We start from the raw sequence: 17,380 nt of genomic DNA, 5'->3' as shown, positions 1-17,380 counted from the left end.
GAATAAACACATATAAAAACAAGGACCAGTACATGTTCTAGCTACCATGTTCTTTAGTAAACACTCTTTCTTCAGCTCAATTAATCTTGACACCTTCTTTGCACTGTGACACACAATTACAAGGCAAGGAAGTGCTTTTCTTATTTTAAAACACTTGTAGCACAGTACCATGGATGCTTTTCTAAAACAATGCACCCTCAGAGGAGCTGGTTCTCCCATTTCCTTAGAAAACATTTGACTAGCAGGCTAGTTTCTAAAAAGGAGACCTATTTTCCCTCTAGTCATGTTCTCAATGGAAAGCAATTGTCGGTAACTGCGCTTTTTAAAGTAGGCCAAGATCTCTGCTGTATCTTAGGGATGATCTGAAAAGATCTCTCCCGATAGATCCTTGTCGGGCACCAGTCCAGTCTAGGCCCTAAACTACTCATCTATGGTTAGTACAATCTAGTCACATAAAAAGGGAGAATTCTAGGGACTAGAAAAACATGGACTAATAACAAAATAAACTCATGCTTATTGCTTTGAGACTGGGCAGTGCCATTTGGGTGGGGGAAGGAGGGAGAAGTTCAGATTGCAGTTCTGAATCTAGCACTCACCTCTGCCATAACAGTGTCTGTCCTGTTGCTGAATTTTATTTGAAATCTTTGTCCACATTACAGAGCTTCAGAAGTCAAGGCTCTGCAAAAGCACAAGTGCACATGAAAAACCCAGCTTCACCTGGCTTCATCCAAAGCCAGCAGCAATGCTTCTGCCCTTTTATGTCTGACATAAACTAAGGTAACAACCAGATAGATAGAATTTTTTTTGGTAACTCTGCTCACTGGAGCCCTTGTAGCAGCACGATATCATTTTGGTAGGATGAGCTCATCATGCCCCCGCTCAATACAACTGGATTGAGGGAAGCTCCTGGATAGCATAGCCTGCCCCTGTACTCTCAGTAAGCAAGATGACTTAGCAGTGGCTCAGGACACAAAGCTGAAAGGATTGAATGGGCACAGGAAACACAGCAGTAATGTTTAAATAATAAATACTTAAGGAAAATAATATAAAAAGAAGAGCTAGCCATAACAGGGAGTACTTTTGATCATCTGTAAGTACAGACCACATATAGTGTAGTCTTGAGCACTGTGTGTAAGAGCAAAATGGAAAAGACTGGAAAATATTCTGTTGTTCTGCCCCCAGGCAAACAGGGTTGAAGAAATCAGTGAAATTCAAATGGAAGAAAAATATGTTTCACAGTGTCAGCTACATGCACCAGAGAGAAGGAAGGGCAAAGAAACAGAGATTGAGACTGACACTTGGAAAATGTACTTGGGACACGCAGGCAGTACAAGAACTAAATGTTACCTTTAGCTACAATGGCTGTGCAAACTCTGTCTGCCTAAAAAGACATCCCCAGATAGAGCCTCATTAGCTTTTCCCCATGCCAATGGACAGATCAACATACACATTTTATGGTGAACATGAAAATAATTTACAATAAGGAGCTGAAAACTGCTAAATCACCCTATATTCTGCAGCTGCTCAAGCACAGTTGTAAACAGTGTATTTCCGCAACTGGAACAGTAATCAAAGCCAATACCCTTGCCATCTGCATTCTCTCATGCTATGGCTGGAAGATGCCATGTCTGAGCAATGTGATTGAGACAAATAGGAAGTGACATGCTTTAGAGAATGTATGAACGTATGAAGGTCATCTTAGCATTCCTGCTTACCCTTCCTCAGAGCCTTGCCCTCAACACAATTGCCTGACCCCACATTCAGAAGTGGTGAAAAGCATGTACTTAAATGCAGTAGAATTAATCTGACTTCAAGGTACAATAGGATATCAAATGCTATTGTAAGAATAAAAAGAAAAATCAAAGCCAAGGAATCAGCTTAAGATGACTGGGAAATTCAAACCTTCATGCTCCATGTTAAATATCAATTACTAACTGTCTGAGTTAAAAAAACAAAGCTCCCCTGCAGATGCATTGTTGCACTGTTACATCATGCTGTTTTGCTGTGCTGCAATTAAAAGTACTGACAACAAAGTAGTGAAACTGTATAGGCTGCAGGTACTATTCATATGAGCTCATTCATCTGCTCCTGTGTTCATTCAACATAGCTGTTTGTAAAAAAAAAAATAAAATCTTACAAATTAAAAACCACTGGCATTAAATGATTACCCGGATTAGCTTCTATTGTTTAGATACACAAGTAACACATTTTGGTTCAACTATTCATAAACCTATTCAGATATTGCAAACAAGTGTCCCCTAATTCTTTTTTTCATTTGTATTTCTTTAGACATTGGGCAGGTAAACTTCAACAGAAAGCTGCAGTGTCATGCTACTTTATTTAATATATGTCAGGATTTGCCTCCTGTAAAACACAGATGTTACCTCTATGCTACAATATTTGCATTTGTTGTGCCCTTAAATACCAATACATTAAATATTCCACAAGTGTTGCTCAGCTTGTTCCACAGCCAAGAACAAGGCCAGGCACTTGCCAAAAATAGACAAAACTAATAAGGTCACTTGCAGAAGAGCTAACCTTGTCAGATGTAAGAAAGAATCATAGCGAGATTAGAAGTGTTAAGTATTAACAAATTTACTAATAATCTGTGAAAATAAATTCTTTTGCAAGTGTGTTACTAATAATAATAATAATGAAGGTTTATATGATAAAATTTTGCAACGAGCTTGGAAAATGCAAAATACTGCATATCTGATCCAGATGCACCCAGTCACTACCTTCCATCTGTTGATGACTCAAAGTTAGGGAGACACTTAACAACACATGAAACAAAGTACTTGTGGCTGAAATTTACAAAGAAGTCCAATCGTCACCACTCTTTTGTAAATAAAATATATTCAACATTATTGTCTGCTGCTGTTCACAACTGACAAAGAACAGCTTGCAGCTACACAGCTAAGTTATTCAGCCACAAGAAGTTCAAATCACAGCTAACCTTTGGAAATAATCTATTGTTGTCAATGCCCAAAATAGGTCAAATTGTTGGGTACGTGGAAGAGTCAGGGAGCAGGAAGGAGTCACTGCCATAAGCCTGAAGTCGGTAAGACCCAACACAAGACACGAGTGGCACAGATGGTCAAGATACAGCACCTAAAAACAATCCCTAATATAACTGGTTTTCCTTATCCAGCACAGCATCAGAGGACAATTTAAAAATAATTAAACTTCTCTATATCACCACTGGCTAAGGAGAAAATACATAGGAAGTTTTCAAAGGCATGGTATTTCAATGGGCTTCCTTCTGCTCCTGGGGAACAAGCTGGGAGTCAGCCAATTAGTGGCAAACAATTAGAAAGCATCTGGTTATATACATATATACACACATGGACATAATAACAAATATTCTTTTTTACCTTCCTCCTATCCACAGACATAGCTGATACATTTATCTCAATTCAATAGATCTAATTCATTTGCCACTATCCCTGTCAACTATTTTCACTCCCATCCTACAGGAAACAGAACAAAAAGCATGGTGCTGAGCCAGATAATTGCCACCTATAACCATAACACTGAGAAACAAAAAACACCAGACATGAAAATGAGAACTCAATTTCCCCTGGAATACACAAAAGATTCAGTTTTACAAAAGGAATCCACAGGACAAACCGCTAGCAAATACAACCTCATAAACAGCTAGGACTAAACATCTACACAACTCCATGAGAGCTTCTCATTCAAATCATCGATGCAAAGAAGCATCCACCAACAGGCTAATAATATCCCTGCAACAGCCCAGAAAAAAACATGCCCAGCACAAATACTGCTAGAACACGGACATTATATTGCACAAACAGAACCTGCATATAGGCCTACCTTAAACAGGAAAGGGAGTTGGACAAGTAAGAAATGCTACCGCAGCTGCTAGTGCTTCCACACAAATAACAGTCACCAAGAGATTCAGATGATGCAAAGGTTACAAGTACCTTTCTTCATTCCATAAAAAAGCAGCCAACCAAACGTACTGGGAATGAAAGCAAGACTAAAGAATACCTAAGGATTCATGAAATGAAAAAAGGACTAAAAAAGCAAAACAAATAGGCACCATATGAAAAACAAAACACAAAGAAACCTTTATCACCAAAAGTAATGAAAATCTATAGGAAGAGAACAAATATTACTTGTTTTTCTTGTCGTCCTAGTTTGTGTAACGGGCAAGTAAACCAACAAAAAAAGCCAATTCATGGCCCCTCTTCTTGCTGTCTCCTTCCTCCCAGTTCCACACGCCACTTTGCCTTCTTCCTCCTGCAGCAGCTCCTGCAAACGAAGGAAAAAAACATTAGGCCCAAAGGAGCACCAGCTGCCCCACCCAAACAAAACAGGCTACACAATGGCCCAAGGGAGCTCTGCACATGACCACCCGGCCAAGGAAGACCTTGCATGCCCCACCCCCAAGCCGACCCAGCAGAAACAGCTGAAAAGCAGCTTTTCTCACCACTCTGACACCCCACAGGGTTCCCAAAAGCAATGCAGCAGGCCACAGAGGCGGGCACCCTGGGCAAATAAGGCTGGGCATGCAAAGCAGCGGGCAAAGGGCCGGCTTACAGGGCACCCCAAGCTGCCATGTCCATCGCAAAAGGCCTGGGACTCCAGGGCATCACAGCACCCTTACAGGGTAGCCCAGGTCCTAAAGACCAAGGGAGGCTCCCTCTCTCCCAGTCAGGGGCATCTTGACCTGCACCCCTCTAACAAAGCAGTCACTCCATGCAGGCTGCCAGTGGAGCACAAAGGCTCCCACCCCTCGACCCTGATTACAGCAAGGCAATGACACCCAGGAGCCACAGAGCTCAGTTTCCCCCTCAGTGGCAGGAACAGCATTCAGCCGCCAGACAGTGGGGCAGCATGGCCAAAAGCCGAGCTCGGGATCCCAGCCCCATGTCTCTTGGCACCACATCTCTAGAAGGCCAGGCCAGAAATACCCACCTGAGTATTGGGGGTCCCTGAGAACACATCTCACCACGCACAATGGGTACACACAGCCCTGCCTACAGGACGGTACCCCATGTCTCAGCATCTCCAGAAAGCCCCACAGAGCACGCAGCTCCCACCAATGCCCAACACACAAGGTACAGGCTGGCCTGCCCAGCTGCAGCACAATAATCCACCATATCTTCAGGAGCCCAGAGAGAAACCTCCACCCATACAGTGGGGAGGATGCCCCAGCCACAAGCAGTACCTGAACCTGCACCCTCTACCGGGCCAGGGAGGGGTTGCAACAGAATGGCCCAAAGGTACTTCACACAGAACCACCCTCCCATGAACCATTTAACAGCTTTGGGAAGATTCCCTATGCATCATAGAATTCTAATCCCCCAACACAGATAAAGCCATCAAGCTTCAGGTCTTATACTAGACCAGACTGCCCAGGGCTCCCATCCAATCTGTCCTTGAACACCTTCACAGATCAGACTATTCACACCCTCACTGGGCAGCATATTCCCACACTTCACCACTCTCTCCATAGGATTCTTACCTCTGGAAGCCAACCTACACATCCCCTTGAGCTTAAAGCTGTTCCCCCTTGTTTTGTCTCTGCTCACCCATATAAAAATATTTCCCTCATTTTTATTCTCTCCTTTTAAATACTGGATGGCAGCAATGAAGTTTCGTCACCACCTTTTTTTTTTCCTCTCCAGATGTTCTTACATCCCCCACACCAAACTCATCCAGCCAGAACAGTGCAGATTTTCTGAAGGAGATGCTTTTACTCGGTGTGCCTCACTTTCTATCCCTAAGTCAGGGATAGAACCCTATCCCTAAGGATAGAAGAATCCCTATCCCAAGGATAGAACCCTACCCTAACCCTAAATCAGCACTCTTCCTTGATTTGTCATTCCCGCTACTACAATTCTTCTTTTCCTCTGTTCCACCAGTTCAAGGTGCAGTAACAATAGCAAGTTAGACTTCAGATAGCCAAGTCCTAAAATCTAACATGAAGGGAAACCTTAAATTAGCAACTAGATTTTCACATGAATGCCTAGTTTTTCCTCTCTCTACCCTTCTTCTCCTTCCCTAGAAGGAAGAACAGCACGAGGACAAGCTCACCATGTGGAATGCTTGCAGCCATTTCCGAGTTGGTCAACAAATGCATTGAGTCTTTTTGCCATTAAAATTCTGAAGTTTATTCCTTCCTGTCTGAAAAAACAACCCTTTGTGGTATCCTGAGGTGTGAAACACTGTCAAAAATATGATGACAGGAAAGAAAAAAAATCGAACTGTAGTGGCATTAAGTGTTTACTTTTATCTTATTGATATATCTTCCTCCCCCTCCTATTTTGCTCTGAATAAGAAATTTTATGAAGTAGCAGATAAGGTGCTTTTGACCCAACACAAAGTGATGTCCTGTTAGAGACAATGAACCAGATGAAACCTGAAACTAAAATATCCAGAGAGTTTCTACTAAGCAAGTACTGCTGAGTAGGAGATTCAGCAAAAAACAGAAATAAGGAATTACAGGGTTTGATAGTGATGACAGAAAATTGTAACCAAGCTTAGCATCATTAACTGCTCCCCTCCTGCTGTCTGGAAGCAGAAAGAAAACACAGTCACTATGCCTGAGCTGGTTATCTGTGTATAAAGTAGTTATGTGCCTCCTCATAATAGCAGGTGATTTGAAGAAGTAATTACACAAAATATTCTGTTTATGCTTGCTTGCAACACTATACTAGTCCTTAGATATTGTGGACCTTTGCTTTCTGTTTGCCTTTTGTTCGTGAATCACAGAATCACAGAATTGTAGGGGTTGGAAGGGACCTCCAGAGATCATCGAGTCCAACCCCCCTGCCAAAGCAAGTTCCCTACACCAGGTCGCACAGGTAGGCATCCACAGAAATGTGGTACTCCCTTTTGATAATCAAGAGTGCCTCACTTGCAAGGCAAGATGAGAATTAGCTCTCGGGGCAAATCTCAGATGCCCACTAACCACTGGGTAAGTTTGAATAAGGAAACTCTGCTCTTCACATTGAAAAAAAAAAAAAAAAAAAAAAAAAAATCTTGTGAGAAATAAAAAAGGAAGTAATTTAAGTTCTCTTTAAGACATGCTGTATGCAGACCAATGATTCCCTCATGTGCCCTGTGCTAGGAGGGACACCTTGCACTCCAGGAGTCTAAAGATTTGGTTGCATTTAAATACTTCTTTCTGTATTGTTACTATTTCAGCTTAGCACTAGTCACAGCAGCATGGGATGGCATTGCCTACAGTGACCAGCACTCCTTAACTAAAAATCTTTAGGTGGCTCCAGAAGCAACACCTGGTACATGATGAGATGAGTTGGCAGAGGTGAGGAGAAAGTTTCTCCCTTCCCTATAGCAAACTGTGACTCTAGAATTATTTCAGCTGTTGCCCCTGGGCTGATGAATTTACATGCTGGTGCCTCCCCACAGTAGCTGTAAATGAAGATAAACAGCCATTCTTACCTCTGTGGGCTGCTCAGAGTAGCTTTGATTTGCTCATAAGAGTTAAAAGGCTTACTGCCTATTTTTAAGGTACTTTATCTTCATTGCTGTTATTGTGCAGCCACATCAGTATTAAAGAACTGAAGTGCCTTACAGTGACAAAATCAGAGAAAAATTAGCACAAGTCCTAGATGTTGTCTAGGAGAACTGATGGTGATCTCTGTACAAGCTGAAAACAAAATCAATTCATTGTTGACCGAGTCTGAAGTCTTAGAGAACTTGGTGCTACACACACTTGACCTGAGGCCAGACTGCCAGGAAAGGTTTGGGGCACAGAGCAAGAGGAGAGGAACATCTCTGGCAAAATACTGGTGTCTTAATGAGGCATAGTTGAAATGGTTGGTACTCCTTGTAAACTACCATCTCAGCTGTGGCCAAGTCTTATCTTCTCTTTGAAACCAACAGCTTGTCAGGCTGATTATATAAAAGATGAGATGGTTTGAGTAGAATTCTGATAGGGATCCTGAGCAAGCTCTCCGGCTCCTGGGAAATCAGGGGGAGGGGAAACAGTGGTTAGATCTGTTTCCTCTGCCACACCAGCCCATAAAACACTGAGGTCCTGGATCTCAGTTTTGTTTGGCAGAGCTGGCTGCCTTTAAGCCACTAAGAAGGGAGTGAAGAAAATTCAGCTCACTGCCTCTGATATGGACATAAAATTAATGTTTATTTCCCCCAGAACAAGGCCATCTGTGAATGGATTTCATGTTTTATGGTATCTGTTAGTATTCATGACAGTTGTCAACTGGAGGCTGACATCTGCTATTTAACCACCAAGCATCACTACACTGGGTGCGAAAGCACAGATGCTCTATGGTGTCCAAAGGCCAAAGCCTTTAAAAGCATGTAGGTAGCTTGGGGGTCCTATCTACTTTCCCTCCACAAACAACTCTGACAAACTGTGACATGAGTACAGTCCTAAATGGCTGAAAATGGTCCATACTCAATGGATATTTGTGTGTCTATATTGAATGGAACTTTATTGCTTGGGTTTGGCACCCATTATTTGGGTGGATTTTGTGGCAGCCAACTGACAGCCAAAGACATACAGCTACGTGAATTTGGCACACATTCATATTCCAATTTCTAGCTCCTAGCTGCCCAAGTACAGCCAGATGCATGGGTGTGGTGTGCAGGAGTCCCAGCTTTGCTGCAGAAAGTGTCACTCCTCCAGTCCCAGAGGATCTCTGTCACGCACTTTAAACGGGTCTTATTTGCATGCTCAGGGATTCAACTGAGGTCTTAGCATTGTGCCTAAGACTAGGAAGTAAGAATACAGGCCTAGTTTTCTACCTGGGACTATGACAGCAGGCTGGAACATTACAGAGTACATAAGGAATTTTAAGATTAAATACCTAAGGATTTTTTCTTACCCACACTGTGGATTTTTAACTTCTACTCAGAGCTGCTCAAGTCCCTGCAGGCTAAAGCACAAACATGTGTTCTGTTCATGACTGTGCTTTGTCAGATTCATAAACTATCGTCTACCCATGATTGGACTTGGCAGATGTTTTCTGAAAACTCTGTCACATGCCTAACTTATCAACCCTGCTGGCAGTTGCTGCTCTCTCTTTGGGACAGGTTTTGAAACGCATGCAGAGCTCTGTGCCAGGAAAGCCAGCCTGCAGTTCTGTGACTGCAGTACAGATCTACCTCAGGGGAGCCGCAGGTAAGATGCTTTCCTCACCAGTCTTATCCATTTATTTTGCAAGACAAATGGATTAACTAACTTTGAAATATTAAAGGTCTCCTTGGGTAGCAAACTACCCTTAACATCACTAGCTTCTATGAGAACTGATGTTGCTCAGGATCTCGCTAGGTTCACTCAGCACCTTCTAAATATGTAGGTCCCTCTGAAAGTAATGCCTCCTATTTATTTCCATGGAAACTACAGCAGATACAAAGAGCATAATAGCACTATTTGATAGAGTAAATTCTCAGCTACAAAACACCATTTTTTCAACATAGTCACAATCATTAGCTGTGCATTTCTCACCAGCAATGAACAAGAGCCAGCATGCCATGTTTGTAAAAATCTGTACCAGTAGAGGTGACCCACTATTTCACAGTTGCTATCATGGTTTTGTTGACATGGTTTTTTGAAACACACTACCCACCTCCTCACTGTGCTCATATCTATTATTTGGTCTCCAGAAATGTTCAGCAAGCACTGATGAGTGTCAGTGGATGCAAATTTTTTCCACATGGAGGAATTCAGTGACATACCTTTCCTTCACATGTATTTCCATGTCAGACACTATTTTGTCAGACTGCCCTTCTGCTGCCATCTGTCACAAGGCAACAAGATGTAACAGAATGCTGCAGAAATGTTCAACCTCTACTGCCATATCACTAACATATGCCTTGGGCCAACATAATAAAATAGAAGGCATTACTTTTGGAGCAGCCCTCATAGTCATTGTGAGTATGAATTATAAAAAAAAAAAAAACAACAAAGCAAGGCCTTTGTCACTATGAAATTTCTCCTGTAAATATAACTTCTAAAGGTCTTGAAGAAACAAATGCAATCCATTACAATACATGAGAGAAGATCAGACATCTGTTGAGAAAAGCAAGATGAATGTGGATTCAGCATCTTGTCTTGACATTCACATCTGAAAGAAAGATCAGTGGGGACCACAAATCTTTAGCTGATGGTTAAGTAAGTCATGAGCATTTTGTCAATAATTGTGTGAATGACCTTCAAATCCAACACGAGTGAAAACAGTAAAACACATTATTATTACAGGTTGTGCATATTATTAACATGATGATTACCAGAAAATTTGAACAAACGTAGGAGATCTAAACTTTCAAACATCAGCAACCATGAGAACAAGCTATAGCTAAAATTTGTTTTTATATACACTCAAATCTGTAAAGAAATTCTCTGGGTTAATCAGCAGATAAAATTAATTTATTAGCATGAAAACAAATGATTCCAAAGTTGTAATTAAAAAACAAAGAAACAAAGAAAACAACAACAACAATAAACAAATGATATTGAAAACTTTGAATTAAATAATGTTATCATCATCATCATTACTGGGAAAGAAGTGTAATAACAGCTTCATTTGATTCATAACAGCTAACATTTTGATTTAGTTAAAGCTCTAATTCAGAACTTAAAGAATAGACATTAATTCTGTATTTTAAATCAATAACTTCTAACTAAATAAAACTGTTCCAGCTAAAGAGGCCTAAGGAAAAGAGAATCAACTAAATTTTATTTTTATTTTAGAAAAATATGTTTGCAAACTAATATGGTGATAATTCATTATGAAAATGTTTTCCTCTTTCTATTCTTACCTCACTAGTGGATTGTGCTGGATTGTGTCTTTATGTCTTCTGTAAAGGTGGATCCATTTTTGCTTACCAGTGGATAGCGAGTCCTTTGCTCCTATTATCACAGAATCTCAGAATTATAGAAACAAGTTTGGAAAAGACCTTCAAGAGCATCCAGTCCAACCATCCACCTATCACCAATAGTTCTCACTAAACTGTATCCCTCAATACAAAATCCTTGAACACCTCCAGGATGTGGGTGACTCCCCCACCTCCCTTAGCAGCCCATTCCAGTGCCTGACCACTGTTTCAGAAAAGTAGTATTTCCACTTTTATCACTTAGACTAATTTAGCCATGGCCTAGCTTTCAAGGTAATTTCCTCTGAGAAAGCTGGTAGTTTGACACTTCTCTCCCCATACAGACAGCTAACTGAGCTATATAGCTAAATACACGGCAAAATCTTAACCAGATCTAGAGGGGTTATCGCTATACTAGTTACCAGATTGAAAGAGTATACCTTCATTTCTTTCCTCTTAAAAATTATATTTAATATTCATTTATATTTTTTGTTTGTTTGTTTATTGTGTTTTAAGTACAATACACAGATTGCATCCAACATCCTTCTCCTCCCCCAAAAAACCACAGTCACATTCATACTGACTATTGTAAGCAGTTTTTGATTCATGTCACTTGAACCATGTTTATATACTGTCTGGAAGGATGGCATGAATCAAAACTGTGACAAGCAGCATGCTAAAAATTGAACAGTGCACATGATTGCATGCCACTGTTCTTTCTGTGAAGTGGGCTTAACACAGCTCTGATGTTCTGAGTCAAAATTCCTTCATAATACCAGTCTCATGATGAAAGCTACAGATCAGCTTCTATACAAACAAAAAGGGCTGGAGATCAAGACTGGTTGTCTATCTGCTCCTATGTGACTTAGCCTTCAATTTCAGTTCTGCAGTTATCCAATAACTGGATAATTTTGCAGCCTCTGCATGCTTTGGTTTTCCTTGTGTAAAAATCCATGACTAGCAAGGCCTCCTTCCAGAGGAGACAGATTTAGCTGAAGCCTGCACTGAAACCCAGATTCTCAGAAGTATTCTGGTGCTTCAGTAGCAAAATATATCTACTGACATTTCAGTAATTTCTAACACAATTAAATAATACTTCAATGAGCATTAAGAATGAATGCTTTTAGATAAAGAAGTTACATCCTGATACACTCTTTCAAGGCCTTGAAATGATTTTCTATGGTCACTCAGATGTTCCTGAAGTCCATGAATAGGACTACATAGGGACCTACTTTTATTTTGTCCTCCGTAAAATTTCAATCTGGTAGAACTGAACTTGGGCAAACCTCACCTAGTAGATTTACATGACCATCCAGCAGAAAGAGACCCTTTTTCTCTACCTCTTGTTTCTTATTCCATAGCTTGAGGAATTAACCTATACATTAGATTATAATCCTATCTGGGTTAATCAATGAGATAAAGAATTTCACAGCTTATTAGAGGAAGATTGGATTATTACTGCTAAATTAGCTAGATGCAACATCAAGCTATCATGAGGGTGACTTTTTTTTTTATATTCGATTTCAAAAGACAGATTGAAAAGACTTATAGTAAGTGAGCCATCAGATCAGGAGTTAAAAGAAACAGTTCAATTGTTAGCTTAAAGTGTTAGCTTAAACTGTATTTTGTTTTATTTTCGGTCTATTATTCTCGTTCTGTTTTCTTCGTTATTTCTGCCTTTAAATTCCGTTACAATAATAGAATCATAGAATCATAGAAAGGCCTGGGATGAAAAGGAGGGTGTCCTTCCTGTACTGGAGGCCCCAGGCCTGGACGCAGTGCTGCAGATGGGGCCTCACAAGAGCCGAGCAGAGGGGGACAATCACCTCCCTCTCCCTGCTGGCCACCCCTTTTTAATGCAGCCCAGAACACAGTTGGCCTCCCGAGCTGCGGGCGCACACTGCTGGCTCATGTCCAGCATCTACCAGATCCCCAAGTCCTTCTCCGCAGGGCTGCTCTCAAGGAGATGTGCCCCCAGTTGGTATAAATACCTGGGATTGCCCCGACCCAAGTGCAACTCCCTGCACTTGGCCTTATTGCACCTCATTAGGTTTTCATGGGCTCACTTCTCCAGCCTGTCCAGGTCCCTCTCGATGGCTTCCCTTCCTCCCAGTGTATCGCCTGCACTGCTCGGCTTGGTGTCACCTGCAAACTTGCTGAAGGTGCACTCGGCGCCTTCGTCTGTGTCATTGATGAAGATGTTGAGGAGGACCGGTCCCAAGACCGACCTCTGGGGGACACCTCTTGTGACTGGCCTCCACCCTGAGATCTGGTGGCAATTACAGAGACGTGGTGGGACAGATCACATGGATGGAATGTGGTCGTGGATGGCTGTGTCCTTCCCAGGAAAGACAGGCCAGCAAGGCGAGGTGGTGGAGTTGCTCGTTATGTGAGAGAGCAACTGGAATGCATGGAGTACTGTCCAGGGCTGGATGAGGAGCGGGCTGAGAGACTGTGGGTGGGAATTAAGGGGCAGACTGGCATGGGTGGCACTGTTGTGGGTGTCTATTACAGGCCGCTGGATCAGAACTAGGAAGCTGACAAGGCCTCCTATAGGCAGCTGGTATCAGCCTCGCAATTACAAGCCCTGGTTATCAGGGGGGATTTTAACTACCCTAATCTTTGCCAGAAGGTCTACTCAGCCAGCCATCCACAAGCCACCCAAGAGGTTCCTCCAGTGCACTGATGATAACTTCCTGATGCAAACGGTGGATGAGCCAAGTAGGAGAGGAGCGCTGCTGGGTCTTGTTCTCACTAACAAGGAGGGCACAGTTGAAGTGGTGAAGGTTGAGGGCAGCCTTGGTTGCAGTGACCAGGAGATGATGGAGTTGAGGATCTCAAGTGGCAGGAATAGAAAACTAAGCAGATTCACCGCCCTGGACTTCAGTAGGGCCAACTTGGTCCTTTTCTAGCAATTGCTAGGGGAAATCCCATGGGACAGGGTACTTGAAGGTAAAGAGGCCCGAGATAGTTGGTTAGCATTCGAGGGCTGCAGCTTCCAAGCTCATGATCAGAGCATCCCAAACAGGTAGCAGGTCAAGCAAGGGAGTCAGGAAACCTGTGTGGATAAAGAGGGAACTGCTGGGCTAACTCGAGTCGAAGAGGAGAGTCTACAGATCACGGAAGGAGGGCTGGCCACCTGGGAGGAATATAAGACTGTTGTCAGAGGATGAAGGGAGGCCACTAGGAAAGCTAAAGCCTCCTTAGAGTTTAACCTGGCAAGAGCGGGCAAGGACAACAGAAAGGGCTTCTTCGAGTACACTGCAGACAAAACTAACAGCAGGGGCAGGGTAGGCCCACTGATGAACGAGGTGGGTGCCCTGGTAACAGAAGATACAGAGAAGGCGGAGTTACTAAATGCCTTCACTGTCTCTGCCTGTAGTGCTGGAGGCTGTCCTGAGGAGCCCAGATCTGCATTGCTCAGACAAAAGCAATTACACCAGTGCCTGGAATGCTACCTTATGAGAATCCTGAAGTTGTGGGGGCACTGACCTTGACTGCCATGCCCCCGCCCCCCATCTGCTCTCTTGCTTACGCTGCTCACAGTGGTGGGGTGAACGATATGATGGAACAACTCAGATAAGGAGGGGGAGGTCACACACCAGGTACAACTCTGCACAAAGCAGTTTCAGTTTGAAGAGGATTCATTTAATTACCCATTAAAAAAGAACTGGGATGGTGAGAACTAATAGCCATCTCAAACCGCTTTCCCATTCTAACTTGAGCCTAACTCAGGTGTTTGAAGCAAGGATGGCAGCAGCGCATCTCAAGGATGCTCCCCAAACTGGTACACGTGTTCCCTTGTTGACAAAGCTCCAATTTTATGTATTTTTTATTATACTCAAGTCATGACCATAACTCCCCCCATCCCCATGCTGGGGGTTACTCTACTTCCATGTGCGCTGTGACCTCACAGAGTTATCCCCACCCGCTGGATTATGATCTCATGGCTCTGCCCATGTGATCCAGCGGCCAGCACTTTGCTTCTGCCAGTGCGGTCGTGACCTGCTTTGAGCGATGGTTGTCGACAGCGTTCTCCTTATCCCCAGCCTCCTGCTCCTGGTGGCTGGGGTGTCTCTGCTCACCATTTCCTGGCGCCGACAGGTAGGGAAATTTGAGGATGGGAGTCACTTGAGGCTAGGTGCAGGGCAGTCCCATCCTGCCCCATCTCATCCAGCCAGGAAAGATCCGGCCTTTCTTGCTGCGCAGTCGGTGCCCCTCTCTGCACACGGACTCTGCCACTGGTACCACGAGCTCTGTGGGGAAACCCGGCAGGCTTCCCAGACAGGACCAGCACCCGCAGATTCTGGTGGCACGCGGGACCCCCAGGACGCTCCGTCAGTGTCCTAGGCTAGGCGGTGGAGTTGAAGACCTGCCACCTGAGATCTCCAACTTCACAAAGCCACCAGTGAAAGGGAAGGTCTTCCAGGTGGGCCTCGTTCAAACAGAGGAGAGAAAACACTGGTGGGACTACGAGACCAAGAGGCGTTTTTGGTGTATGCTCTCCCCAGCACTTCCCAAAGTGCACAAGAAAGCAGGAGCAGCAGCAGGACCACCACCAGCTTCAGGCCTGGAGAAAAGACCACAGAACTGAAACCTGCCAGTGCCTAGACTCTGCCTTCATTGCTGTGGTTTTATTGTTCACATATTAATAGAAAACTGAATCTCAGCCCTAAGATCGCCATTTGCATCATACCATTTCAGACTGAGATCTTTCAGATTTTTAAAAAGATAATAAAAGTCTCAATACCCTTCAGAGAATTGTTATCCTTATATCTTTTAGCAATAAGAGCAAGCTCTTTCTGCAATGAGCAGTTTCAGAGCATGTAAGACTGCCCTGGGGAAGGGATCTGAAGCAAAAAGGGCCGATGAAATGCTCCTCTGGGGGCTTCTTGAAGCCAGCCAGCAAAAGTGCTTTGCCTGTGTCAGGGGGCTGCCAGCTTGGTGTCACCTGCAAACTTGCTGAGAGTGCACTCGACTCCTTCATCTATATCATTATAAAGATGTTGAATATCATGAGCTCTTCTCTTGAATTGCAAGAGCCCTTAACTCTCCTTTATTTTTTCCATTCACATTTATCAACTCCTTTACTTCTGTTGAGCTTTTTCAGGGCCCAGGAAAATATAATATATTTGAAAGGGGATATTCATGTCACTTCATCGAAAATCTCTTGAATCTGTCTGTTGTCATCAGTCGCTGTGCAAAGAAACCAGGCAGAGAGATTTTTTAGTGTCTTCAAAACCTTGTTTTTAGATAGCTAGTGTGAGAAAGATGTGAATATTCCTTCATTGTTTGTCAACTGAGCTGGCACACAAAGGCTGGGATTTCCAAATAAGAGAAAATATTGCCAGCAAAGAAACAGTGCTTTGGATAGCATTGGTCATCTGTAGATCTCAAAATGCTGTATGAAGGGGAATCTTCAGTAATACTAGATTTACATAGCAGGACAAATATAATATGTTGTTATTACATTTTCCTTCTGTTTGCCAAGTATTCTATGAATGTACAGGATACACTTTAATGTTGTGGATACAAGAGATACAGCTGAGCAACCAGAAATTTCATTGCAGAGGTACAAGCTAATGTGCATTATATGAAGTACTATAGTCAAACCCACTTCCCCACAGCAGAGTACGTCACTTAAGTATCACAGCATTTCCATTTGATTTGTGCAGCTAAATTCAATATCATTGACAATGAACTCTAACAGAAATAAATGCAGTTTGGTTCTGTAAGGGACTACAATTCTGTTTTGGATGTTAATTATCTTTTTGCTAACATATCTTTTAATGATGCATAATAACATACTCATTTGCAAGCTCCTGCTAAGCTCCATATCTTCTCTTTTCTGCTTTCTCTTAGAGAAAAAAGATACTAAATGACCACTGGCAAAAATTTTTTTGAGAAAAAAAATGCAAGTGGAATTGCATTAACTGTAGTTAGCTGAATGGTCTGGGGCAGTCACCAGGGTCGACAGGGGCCCCTTGGCCCCTGGGAAACCATGGTAACAAATGACCTGAAGATAAGGGAGAAGAACAGGATAGACCAAATAAGGAGGAAACAAGAGGTGCCACATGTCCATTGGTCAGAGATAATGGTAGTAGCCCTAAGGCATGGGGAAAGTTTTAAGAAGGGTGTGCTCCTTGCAATTAACGCCATTTTGCCACTCACCATATTGGTGTCATGAAAAGCGTGCGAAACTGGCCGGGGCTGTCGGAACACTTTCACAAGGAGACTTCAGTCAGGGTCGCCGAAACAAAGGCGACAATTAACATAGCTGTTCAAATGTTTTTAATGGTCCAAGTGTTGACTGAAATGCTAAACTGCTCATATTATTTATATCATGACCACTCTTGCTTATTTGGATGAAAAATTAGAAAACAATCATGTATTTAATTTTCTTAAGAAAAAAAGTTCATGGAAAAAAAAAAAAAAGAATTGAAATAATTTACCACATATGTTTGCAGCTGTGAGAGAAAAAAATACATATACAGTGACTTAATGCAGTCTTAGCACAACATTATGTGAAACCCTCTATCTAGGT

This window comes from Lagopus muta, chromosome 2, assembly GCF_023343835.1.
Source record: "Lagopus muta isolate bLagMut1 chromosome 2, bLagMut1 primary, whole genome shotgun sequence".
In the NCBI taxonomy this organism is placed as follows: Eukaryota; Metazoa; Chordata; class Aves; order Galliformes; family Phasianidae; genus Lagopus; species Lagopus muta.
This window is presented reverse-complemented; position numbering follows the sequence as displayed.